We start from the raw sequence: 11,779 nt of genomic DNA, 5'->3' as shown, positions 1-11,779 counted from the left end.
TGTTAAGCTACTGTGACCTTCACCACTTTTCCAAGGGGCATTAAAACCGTCTTGTTAAGCTACTGGGACCTCCACGTCTCTTCCGAGGGGCATTAAAACCGTCTTGTTAAGCTACTGTGACCTCCACCACTTCTCCAAGGGGCATTAAAACCGTCTTGTTAAGCTACTGTGATCTCCACTACTTTTCCAAGGAGCAATAAAACCGTCTTGTTAAGCTACTGGGACCTCCACGTCTTTTCCGAGGGCCATTAAAACCATCTTGTTAAGCTACTGGGACCTCCACGTCTCTTCTGAGGGGCATTAAAACCATCTTGTTAAGCTACTGGGACCTCCACCACCTTTCCAAGGGGCATTAAAACCTTCTTGTTAAGCTACTGTGACCTCCACGTCTCTACCAGAGGGGCATTAAAACCATCTTGTAAAGCTACTGTGACCTCCACCAGTTTTCCAAGGGGCATTAAAACTGTCTTGTTAAGCTACTGGGACCTCCACGTCTCTTCCGAGGGGCATTAGAACCGTGTCGTTAAGCTACTGGGACCTCCACCACTTTTCCTAGGGGCATTAAAACCATCTTGTTAAGCTACTGGGACCTCCACGTCTCTTCCGAGGGGCATTAAAACCGTCTTGTTAAGCTACTGGGACCTCCACGTCTCTTCCGAGGGGCATTAAAACCGTCTTTGAAAGCTACTGTGACCTCCACCACTTTTCCAAAGGGCATTAAAACCGTCTTGTTAAGCTACTGAGACCTCTACTTCTCTTCCGAGAGGCATTAAAACCGTCTTGTTAAGCTACTGGGACCTCCAACACTTTTCCAAGGGGCATTAAAACCGTCTTGTTAAGCTACTGTGAACTCCACCACTTTTCCAAGGGGCATTAAAACCGTCTTGTTAAGCTACTGGAACCACCACGTCTCTTCCGAGGGGCATTAAAACTGTCTTGTTAAGCTACTGTGACCTCCACGTCTCTTCCGAGGGGCATTAAAACCGTCTTGTTAAGCTACTGTGACCTCCACCACTTTTCCAAGGGGCATTAAAAGCGTCTTGTTAATCTACTGTGATCTCCACTACTTTTCCAAGGGGCAACAAAACCGTCTTGTTAAGCTACTGGGACCTCCACGTCTCTCCGAGGGGCATTAAAACCATCTTGTTAAGCTACTGGGACCTCCACGTCTCTTCTGAGGGGCATTAAAACCATCTTGTTAAGCTACTGGGACCTCCACCACTTTTCCAAAGGGCATTAAAACCGTCTTTTTAAGCTACTGTGACCTCCACGTCTCTTCCGAGGGGCATTAAAACCGTCTTGTTAAGCTACTGGGACCTCCACTACTTTTCCAAGGGGCATTAAAACCATCTTGTTAAGCTACTGGGACCTCCACGTCTCTTCCGAGGGGCATTTAAACCGTCTTGTTAAGCTACTGGGACTTCCACGTCTCTTCCGAGGGGCATTAAAACCGTCTTTTTAAGCTTCTGTGACCTCCACCACTTTTCCAAAGGGCATTAAAACCGTCTTGTTAAGCTACTGAGACCTCTACTTCTCTTCCGAGAGGCATTAAAACCGTCTTGTTAAGCTACTGGGACATCCAACACATTTCCAAGGGGCATTAAAACCGTCTTGTTAAGCTACTGTGACCTCCACCACTTTTCCAAGGGGCATTAAAACCGTCTTGTTAAGCTACTGGAACCTCCACGTCTCTTCTGAGGGGCATTAAAACTGTCTTGTTAAGCTACTGGGACCTCCACGTCTCTTCCGAGGGGCATTAAAACCTTCTTGTTAAGCTACTGTGACCTCCACCACTTTTCCAAGGGGCATTAAAAGCATCTTGTTAATCTACTGTGATCTCCACTACTTCTCCAAGGGGCAATAAAACCGTCTTGTTAAGCTACTGGGACATCCACGTCTCTTCCGAGGGGCATTAAAACCATCTTGTTAAGCTACTGGGACCTCCACGTCTCTTCTGAGGGGCATTAAAACCATCTTGTTAAGCTACTGCGACCTCCACCACTTTTCCAAGGGGCATTAAAACCGTATTTTTAAGCTACTGTGACCTCCACGTCTCTACCGAGGGGCATTAAAAGCATCTTGTAAAGCTACTGTGACCTCCACCAGTTTTCCAAGGGGCATTAAAACTGTCTTGTTAAGCTAATGGGACCTCCACGTCTCTTCCAAGGGGCATTAAAACCGTGTCGTTAACTACTGGGACGTCCACCACTTTTCCAAGGGGCATTAAAACCATCTTGTTAAGCTACTGGGACCTCCACGTCTCTTCCGAGGGGCATTAAAACCGTCTTGTTAAGCTACTGGGACCTCCACGTCTCTTCCGAGGGGCATTAAAACCGTCTTTTTAAGCTACTGGGACCTCCAACACTTTTCCAAGGGGCATTAAAACCATCTTTTTAAGCTACTTGTACCTCCACGTCTCTTCCGAGGGGCAATAAAACCGTCTTGTTAAGCTACTGTGACCTCCACCACATTTCCAAGGGGCATTAAAACCGTCTTGTTAAGCTACTGTGACCTCCCCCACTTTTCCAAGGGGCATTAAAACCGTTTTGTTAAGCTACTGGGACCTCCATTTCTCTTCCGAGGGGCATTAAAACCGTCTTGTTAAGCTACTGGGACCACCACCACTTTTCCAAGGGGCATTAAAACCGTCTTGTTAAGCTACTGGAACCTCCACGTCTCTTCCGAGGGGCATTAAAACTGTCTTGTTAAGCTACTGGGACCTCCACGTCTCTTCCGAGGGGCATTAAAACCGTCTTGTTAAGCTACTGTGACCTCCACCACTTCTCCAAGGGGCATTAAAACCGTCTTGTTAAGCTACTGTGATCTCCACTACTTTTCCAAGGAGCAATAAAACCATCTTGTTAAGTAAGCTACTGGGACCTCCACGTCTCCTCCGAGGGGCATTAAAATCATCTTGTTAAGCTACTGGGACCTCCACCACCTTTCCAAGGGGCATTAAAACCGTCTTGTTAAGCTACTGTGACCTCCACGTCTCTACCGAGGGGCATTAAAAGCATCTTGTAAAGCTACTGTGACCTCCACCAGTTTTCCAAGGGGCATTAAAACTGTCTTGTTAATCTACTGGGACCTCCACGTCTCTTCCGAGGGGCATTAGAACCGTGTCGTTAAGCTACTGGGACCTCCACGTCTCTTCCGAGGGGCATTAAAACTGTCTTGTTAAGCTACTGGGACCTCCACGTCTCTTCCGAGGGGCATTAAAACCGTCTTGTTAAGCTACTGTGACCTCCACCACTTTTCCAAGGGGCATTAAAACTGTCTTGTTAAGCTACTGGGACCTCCACGTCTCTTCCGATGGGCATTAAAACCATCTTGTTAAGCTACTGTGACCTCCACCACTTTTCCAAGGGGCATTAGAACCGTCTTGTTAAGCTACTGTGACCTCCACATCTCCACCGAGGGGCATTAAAACCATCTTGTTAAGCTACTGTGACCTCCACCACTTTTCCAAGGGGCATTAAAACTGTCTTGTTAAGCTACTGGGACCTCCACGTCTCTTCCGAGGGGCATTAAAACCATGTCGTTAAGCTACTGGGACCTCCACGTCTCTTCCGAGGGGCATTAAAACTGTCTTGCTAAGCCACTGTGACATCCACGTCACTTCCGAGGGGCATTAAAACCGTCTTGTTAAGCTACTGGGACCTCCACGTCTCTTCCGAGGGGCATTAAAACCGTCTTGTTAAGCTACTGGGACCTCCACCACTTTTCCAAGGGGCATTAAAACCATCTTTTTAAGCTACTGGGACCTCCACCAATTTTCCAAGGGGCATTAAAACCGTTTGTTAAGCTACTGGGACTTCCACATCTCTTCCGAGGGGCATTAAAACGGTCTTTTTAAGCTACTGGGACCTCCACGTCTCTTCCGAGGGGCATTAAAACCGTCTTGGTAAGCTACTGTGACCTCCACCACTTTTCCAAGGAGCATTAAAACCGTCTTGTTAAGCTACTGGAACCTCCACATCTCTTCCGAGGGGCATTAAAACCGTCTTGTTAAGCTACTGGGACCTCCACGTCTCTTCCGAGGGGCATTTAAACCGTCTTGTTAAGCTACTGCGACCTCCATGTCTCTTACAAAGTGAATTAAAACCGTCTTGTTAAGCTACTGGGACCTCCACATCTCTTCCGAGGGGCATTAAAACGGTCTTTTTAAGCTACTGGGACCTCCACGCCGCTTCCGAGGGGCATTAAAACCGTCTTGGTAAGCTACTGGGACCTCCACCACTTTTCCAAGGGGCATTAAAACCATCTTTCTAAGCTACTGGGACCTCCACCACTTTTCCAAGGGGCATTAAAACCGTTTGTTAAGCTACTGGGACTTCCACATCTCTTCCGAGGGGCATTAAAACGGTCTTTTTAAGCTACTGGGACCTCCACGTCTCTTCCGAGGGGCATTAAAACCGTCTTGGTAAGCTACTGTGACCTCCACCACTTTTCCAAGGAGCATTAAAACCGTCTTGTTAAGCTACTGCGATCTTCATGTCTCTTCCGAGGTGCATTAAAACCGTCTTGTTAAGCTACTGGGACCTCCACGTCTCTTCCGAGGGGCATTAAAGCCGTCTTGTTAAGCTACTGTGACCTCCACCACTTTTCCAAGGGGCATTAAAACCGTCTTGTTAAGCTACTGGGATCTCCACGTCTCTTCTGATGGGCATTAAAACAGTCTTGTTAAGCTACTGCGACCTCCATGTCTCTTCCGAGGGGCATTAAAACTGTCTTGTTAAGCTACTGGGACCTCCACGTCTCTTCCGAGGGGCATTAAAACCGTCTTGTTAAGCTACTGGGACTTCCACGTCTCTTCTGAGGGGCATTAAAACCGTCTTGTTAAGCTACTGTGACCTCCACCACTTTTCCAAGGGGCAATAAAACCGTCTTGTTAAGCTACTGGGACCTCCACGTCTCTTCCGATGGGCATTAAAACCATCTTGTTAAGCTACTGGGACCTCCACGTCTCTTCTGAGGGGCATTAAAACCATCTTGTTAAGCTACTGGGACCTCCACCACTTTTCCAAGGTGCATTAGAACCGTCTTGTTAAGCTACTGTGACCTCCACGTCTCTACCGAGGGGCATTAAAACCATCTTGTTAAGCTACTGTGACCTCCACCACTTTTCCAAGGGGCATTAAAACTGTCTTGTTAAGCTACTGGGACCTCCACGTCTCTTCCGAGGGGCATTAAAACCATGTCGTTAAGCTACTGGGACCTCCACGTCTCTTCCGAGGGGCATTAAAACAGTCTTGTTAAGCTACTGTGACATCCACGTCACTTCCGAGGGGCTTTAAAACCGTCTTGTTAAGCTACAGGGACCTCCACCACTTTTCCAAGTGCATTATAACCATCTTGTTAAGCTACTGGGACCTCCACGTCTTCCGAGGGGCATTAAAACCGTCTTGTTAAGATACTGAGACCTCCACGTCTCTTCCGAGGGGCATTATAACCGTCTTTTTTAGCTACTGGGACCTCCACCACATTTCCAAGGGGCATTAAAACCGTCTTGTTAAGCTACTGTGACCTCCACCACTTTTCCAAGGGTCATTAAAACTGTCTTGTTAAGCTACTGGGACCTCCACGTCTCTTCCGAGGGGCATTAAAACAGTCTTGTTAAGCTTCTGTGATCTCCACCACTTTTCCAAGGGGCAATAAAACAGTCTTGTTAAGCTACTGGGACCTCCACGTCTCTTCTGAGGGGCATTAAAACCATCTTGTTTAGCTACTGTGACCTCCACCACTTTTCCAAGGGGCACTAAAACCGTCTTGTTAAGCTACTGTGACCCCCACGTCTCTACCGAGGGGCATTAAAACAATTTTGTTAAGCTACTGTGACCTCCACCACTTTCCAAGGGGCATTACAACTGTCTTGTTAAGCTACTGGGACCTCCACGTCTCTTCCGAGGGGCATTAAAACCATGTCGTTAAGCTCCTGTGACCTCCACGTCTCTTCCGAGTGGCATTAATACTGTCTTGTTAAGCTACTGTGACCTCCACGTCTCTTCCGAGGGGCATTAAAACCGTCTTGTTAAGCTACTGGGACCTCCACGTCTCTTCCGAGGGGCATTAAAACCGTCTTGTTAAGCTACTGAGACCTCCACGTTTCTTCCGAGGGGCATTAAAACCGTCTTTTTTACCTACTGGGACCTCCAACACTTTTCCAAGGGGCATTAAAACCATCTTTTTAAGCTACTTGTACTTTCACGTCTCTTCTGAGGGGCATTAAAACCGTCTTGTTAAGCTACTGTGACCTCCACCAATTTTCCAAGGGGCATTAAAACCGTCTTGTTAAGCTACTGTGACCTCCACCACTTTTCCAAGGGGCATTAAAACCGTCTTGTTAAGCTTCTGGGACCTCCACGTCTCTTCCGAGGAGCATTAAAACCGTCTTGTTAAGTTACTGGGACCTCCAACACTTTTCCAAGGGGTATTAAAACAGTCTTGTTATGCTACTGGGACCTCCACGTCTCTTCCGAGGGGCATTAAAACCGTCTTGTTAAGCTACTGGGACTTCCACATCTCTTCCGAGGGGCATTAAAACCATCTTCTTAAGCTACTGTGGCCTCCACCACTTTTCCAAGGGGCATTAAAACCGTCTTGTTTAACCATTCTGAACTCCACACCTCTTCCAAGGGGCATTGAAATGTTGTTCTTAATTAACTCTAACCTCCATGACTCTTCCAACGGGCATTAAAACCGTCTTGTTAAGCTACTGTGACCTCCACCACTTTTCCAAAGGGCATTAATACCATCTTGTTAAGCTACTGGGACCTCCACGTCTCTTCCGAGGGGCATTAAAACCGTCTTGTTAAGCTACTGTGACCTCCACCACTTTTCCAAGGGGCATTAAAACCGTCTTGTTAAGCTACTGTGATCTCCACTACTTTTCCAAGGGGCAATAAAAGCGTCTTGTTAAGCTACTGGGACCTCCACGTTTCTTCCGAGGGGCATTAAAACCATCTTGTCAAGTTACTGGGACCTCCACGTCTCTTCTGAGGGGCGTTAAAACCGTCTTGTTAAGCTACTGCGACCTCCATGTCTCTTCCGAGAGGCATTAAAACCGTCTTGTTAAGCTACTGGGACCTCCAGGTCTCTTCCGAGGGGCATTAAAACCGTCTTGTTAAGCTACTGGGACCTCCACGTCTCTTCTGAGGGGCATTAAAACCGTCTTGTTAAGCTACTGTGACCTCCACCAGTTTTCCAAGGGGCATTAAAACCATCTTGTTAAGCTACTGGGACCTCCACATCTCTTCCGAGGGGCATTAAAACCGTCTTGTTAAGCTGATGGGACCTCCACCACTTTTCCAAGGGGCATTAAAACCGTCTTGTTAAGCTACTGTGTCCTCCACCACTTTTCCAAGGGGCATTAAAACCGTCCTGTTAAGCTACAGGAACCTCCACGTCTCTTCCGAGGGGCATTAAAACTGTCTTGTTAAGCTACTGGGACCTCCACGTCTCTTCCGAGGGGCATTAAAACCGTCTTGTTAAGCTACTGTGACCTCCACCACTTTTCCAAGGGGCATTAAAACGGTCTTGTTAAGCTATTGTGATCTCCACTACTTTTCCAAGGGGCAATAAAACCGTCTTGTTAAGCTACTGGGTCCTCCATGTCTCTTCCAAGGGGCATTAAAACCGTCTTGTTAAGCTGATGGGACCTCCACCACTTTTCCAAGGGGCATTAAAACCGTCTTGTTAAGCTACTGTGACCTTCACCACTTTTCCAAGGGGCATTAAAACCGTCTTGTTAAGCTACTGGGACCTCCACGTCTCTTCCGAGGGGCATTAAAACCGTCTTGTTAAGCTACTGTGACCTCCACCACTTCTCCAAGGGGCATTAAAACCGTCTTGTTAAGCTACTGTGATCTCCACTACTTTTCCAAGGAGCAATAAAACCGTCTTGTTAAGCTACTGGGACCTCCACGTCTTTTCCGAGGGCCATTAAAACCATCTTGTTAAGCTACTGGGACCTCCACGTCTCTTCTGAGGGGCATTAAAACCATCTTGTTAAGCTACTGGAACCTCCACCACCTTTCCAAGGGGCATTAAAACCTTCTTGTTAAGCTACTGTGACCTCCACGTCTCTACCAGAGGGGCATTAAAACCATCTTGTAAAGCTACTGTGACCTCCACCAGTTTTCCAAGGGGCATTAAAACTGTCTTGTTAAGCTACTGGGACCTCCACGTCTCTTCCGAGGGGCATTAGAACCGTGTCGTTAAGCTACTGGGACCTCCACCACTTTTCCTAGGGGCATTAAAACCATCTTGTTAAGCTACTGGGACCTCCACGTCTCTTCCGAGGGGCATTAAAACCGTCTTGTTAAGCTACTGGGACCTCCACGTCTCTTCCGAGGGGCATTAAAACCGTCTTTGAAAGCTACTGTGACCTCCACCACTTTTCCAAAGGGCATTAAAACCGTCTTGTTAAGCTACTGAGACCTCTACTTCTCTTCCGAGAGGCATTAAAACCGTCTTGTTAAGCTACTGGGACCTCCAACACTTTTCCAAGGGGCATTAAAACCGTCTTGTTAAGCTACTGTGAACTCCACCACTTTTCCAAGGGGCATTAAAACCGTCTTGTTAAGCTACTGGAACCACCACGTCTCTTCCGAGGGGCATTAAAACTGTCTTGTTAAGCTACTGTGACCTCCACGTCTCTTCCGAGGGGCATTAAAACCGTCTTGTTAAGCTACTGTGACCTCCACCACTTTTCCAAGGGGCATTAAAAGCGTCTTGTTAATCTACTGTGATCTCCACTACTTTTCCAAGGGGCAATAAAACCGTCTTGTTAAGCTACTGGGACCTCCACGTCTCTCCGAGGGGCATTAAAACCATCTTGTTAAGCTACTGGGACCTCCACGTCTCTTCTGAGGGGCATTAAAACCATCTTGTTAAGCTACTGGGACCTCCACCACTTTTCCAAGGGGCATTAAAACCGTCTTTTTAAGCTACTGTGACCTCCACGTCTCTTCCGAGGGGCATTAAAACCGTCTTGTTAAGCTACTGGGACCTCCACTACTTTTCCAAGGGGCATTAAAACCATCTTGTTAAGCTACTGGGACCTCCACGTCTCTTCCGAGGGGCATTTAAACCGTCTTGTTAAGCTACTGGGACTTCCACGTCTCTTCCGAGGGGCATTAAAACCGTCTTTTTAAGCTTCTGTGACCTCCACCACTTTTCCAAAGGGCATTAAAACCGTCTTGTTAAGCTACTGAGACCTCTATTTCTCTTCCGAGAGGCATTAAAACCGTCTTGTTAAGCTACTGGGACATCCAACACATTTCCAAGGGGCATTAAAACCGTCTTGTTAAGCTACTGTGACCTCCACCACTTTTCCAAGGGGCATTAAAACCGTCTTGTTAAGCTACTGGAACCTCCACGTCTCTTCTGAGGGGCATTAAAACTGTCTTGTTAAGCTACTGGGACCTCCACGTCTCTTCCGAGGGGCATTAAAACCTTCTTGTTAAGCTACTGTGACCTCCACCACTTTTCCAAGGGGCATTAAAAGCGTCTTGTTAATCTACTGTGATCTCCACTACTTCTCCAAGGGGCAATAAAACCGTCTTGTTAAGCTACTGGGACATCCACGTCTCTTCCGAGGGGCATTAAAACCATCTTGTTAAGCTACTGGGACCTCCACGTCTCTTCTGAGGGGCATTAAAACCATCTTGTTAAGCTACTGCGACCTCCACCACTTTTCCAAGGGGCATTAAAACCGTCTTTTTAAGCTACTGTGACCTCCACGTCTCTACCGAGGGGCATTAAAAGCATCTTGTAAAGCTACTGTGACCTCCACCAGTTTTCCAAGGGGCATTAAAACTGTCTTGTTAAGCTAATGGGACCTCCACGTCTCTTCCAAGGGGCATTAAAACCGTGTCGTTAACTACTGGGACGTCCACCACTTTTCCAAGGGGCATTAAAACCATCTTGTTAAGCTACTGGGACCTCCACGTCTCTTCCGAGGGGCATTAAAACCGTCTTGTTAAGCTACTGGGACCTCCACGTCTCTTCCGAGGGGCATTAAAACCGTCTTTTTAAGCTACTGGGACCTCCAACACTTTTCCAAGGGGCATTAAAACCATCTTTTTAAGCTACTTGTACCTCCACGTCTCTTCCGAGGGGCAATAAAACCGTCTTGTTAAGCTACTGTGACCTCCACCACATTTCCAAGGGGCATTAAAACCGTCTTGTTAAGCTACTGTGACCTCCCCCACTTTTCCAAGGGGCATTAAAACCGTTTTGTTAAGCTACTGGGACCTCCATTTCTCTTCCGAGGGGCATTAAAACCGTCTTGTTAAGCTACTGGGACCACCACCACTTTTCCAAGGGGCATTAAAACCGTCTTGTTAAGCTACTGGAACCTCCACGTCTCTTCCGAGGGGCATTAAAACTGTCTTGTTAAGCTACTGGGACCTCCACGTCTCTTCCGAGGGGCATTAAAACCGTCTTGTTAAGCTACTGTGACCTCCACCACTTCTCCAAGGGGCATTAAAACCGTCTTGTTAAGCTACTGTGATCTCCACTACTTTTCCAAGGAGCAATAAAACCATCTTGTTAAGCTACTGGGACCTCCACGTCTCCTCCGAGGGGCATTAAAATCATCTTGTTAAGCTACTGGGACCTCCACCACCTTTCCAAGGGGCATTAAAACCGTCTTGTTAAGCTACTGTGACCTCCACGTCTCTACCGAGGGGCATTAAAAGCATCTTGTAAAGCTACTGTGACCTCCACCAGTTTTCCAAGGGGCATTAAAACTGTCTTGTTAATCTACTGGGACCTCCACGTCTCTTCCGAGGGGCATTAGAACCGTGTCGTTAAGCTACTGGGACCTCCACGTCTCTTCCGAGGGGCATTAAAACTGTCTTGTTAAGCTACTGGGACCTCCACGTCTCTTCCGAGGGGCATTAAAACCGTCTTTTTAAGCTACTGTGACCTCCACCACTTTTCCAAAGGGCATTAAAACCGTCTTGTTAAGCTACTGGGACCTCCACGTCTCTTCTGAGGGGCATTAAAACCATCTTGTTAAGCTACTGGGACCTCCACCACTTTTCCAAGGGGCATTAAAACTGTCTTGTTAATCTACTGGGACCTCCACGTCTCTTCCGAGGGGCATTAGAACCGTGTCGTTAAGCTACTGAGACCTCTACTTCTCTTCCGAGAGGCATTAAAACCGGCTTGTTAAGCTACTGGGACCTCCAACACTTTTCCAAGGGGCATTAAAACCGTCTTGTTAAGCTACTGTGACCTCCACCACTTTTCCAAGGGGCATTAAAACCGTCTTGTTAAGCTACTGGGACCTCCACGTCTCTTCTGAGGGGCATTAAAACCATCTTGTTAAGCTACTGGGACCTCCACCACTTTTCCAAGGGGCATTAAAACCGTCTTGTTAAGCCACTGTGACCTCCACGTCTCTTCCGAGGGGCATTAAAAGCGTGTCGTTAAGCTACTGGGACCTCCACCACTTTTCCAAGGGGCATTAAAACCATCTTGTTAAGCTACTGGGACCTCCACGTCTCTTCCGAGGGGCATTAAAACCGTCTTGTTAAGCTACTGGGACCTCCACGTCTCTTCCGAGGGGCATTAAAACCGTCTTTTTAAGCTACTGGGACCTCCAACACTTTTCCAAGGGGCATTAAAACCATCTTTTTAAGCTATTTGTAACTCCACGTCTCTTCCGAGGGGCATTAAAACCGTCTTGTTAAGCTACTGTGACCTCCACCACATTTCCAAGGGGCATTAAAACCGTCTTGTTAAGCTACTGTGACCTCCACCACTTTTC

This window comes from Phyllobates terribilis, unplaced genomic scaffold (assembly GCF_046119375.1).
Source record: "Phyllobates terribilis strain yellow unplaced genomic scaffold, ASM4611937v1 Scaffold_8__6_contigs__length_399053987, whole genome shotgun sequence".
NCBI lineage: Eukaryota > Metazoa > Chordata > Amphibia > Anura > Dendrobatidae > Phyllobates > Phyllobates terribilis.
Note: the sequence above shows the minus strand (reverse complement) of the source record.